Here is an 806-nt window from a genome sequence, read left to right as displayed (position 1 = left end):
GATATGCTTGAATATTAGTCTTCAAGAAAATTGGAAAGTAAGACTAAGTATTTATCATATTAAATTTGTATGAAAATATGAGGAAAATATTTGGTGTTAGTTATCTGGCAGAGCAATGATGAATTATCAAAACTGAACACCATTTTTTCTTACTGATTAACATAATAAAAATTGTAAAGCATCATTATTTAACAAAACTACATAGGAGAAAATATAAATTTGTGTGTATCTGATTCAGTTCAGTAGAAACATTATGCTTGAATTCAGATAAGTCAACAAATTATTAGAAATGCTAAATCTGGCTCTCGCTTAGGCAGCACATATACTAAAATTAGAATGATACAGAGAAGATTAGCACGGCCCCTGCACAAGGATGACACACAAATTCATAAAATGTTCCATATTTAAGAAATACTAAATCTGTTTTGGGGTAATTTGTAATTTTTAATTTTAGTCTCTTTTAAAATACTGGGGGAGCTGGCCTTGGTGGCACACCCCTTTAATCCCAGCACTAGGGAGGCGAGGCAGGAGGATCACTGTAAATTTGAGACCAGCCTGGACTGCATAGTGAGCTCCAGGTCAGTCTCAACTACATAGCGAGACCCTGTTTCCAAAAAACAAAAATAAAAGACTGGGGATCCCCAAGACCAAATAAAACTACTTTAAGTCCATTTCTTGGTTCTAGTTCCAGTAAAGAAATATTCTATCAATACAGAACAAAAGTTATCAATGTATAATCTTACTCATAGCTCTACTATTCTGGTATGCATTAAAATGACAGAAACTAAAGTTATAAAAGGCACATT

At 33.3% G+C, this 806-nt stretch overlaps 1 non-coding gene across 1 annotated transcript; it reads left to right on the top strand.

Annotated features, from left to right (window-relative positions):
- Positions 1 to 301: 301 nt before the first annotated feature.
- LOC117284307 lies at positions 302 to 408 on the top strand. Its single transcript, XR_004515375.1, has one exon. It is a non-coding gene; the product is annotated as a U6 spliceosomal RNA (small nuclear RNA).
- Positions 409 to 806: the final 398 nt, after the last annotated feature.

Source organism: Fukomys damarensis, unplaced genomic scaffold, assembly GCF_012274545.1.
Source record: "Fukomys damarensis isolate Sample0158 unplaced genomic scaffold, DMR_v1.0_HiC HiC_scaffold_35, whole genome shotgun sequence".
NCBI classification, from domain to species: domain Eukaryota; kingdom Metazoa; phylum Chordata; class Mammalia; order Rodentia; family Bathyergidae; genus Fukomys; species Fukomys damarensis.
This window is presented reverse-complemented; position numbering and strand designations above follow the sequence as displayed.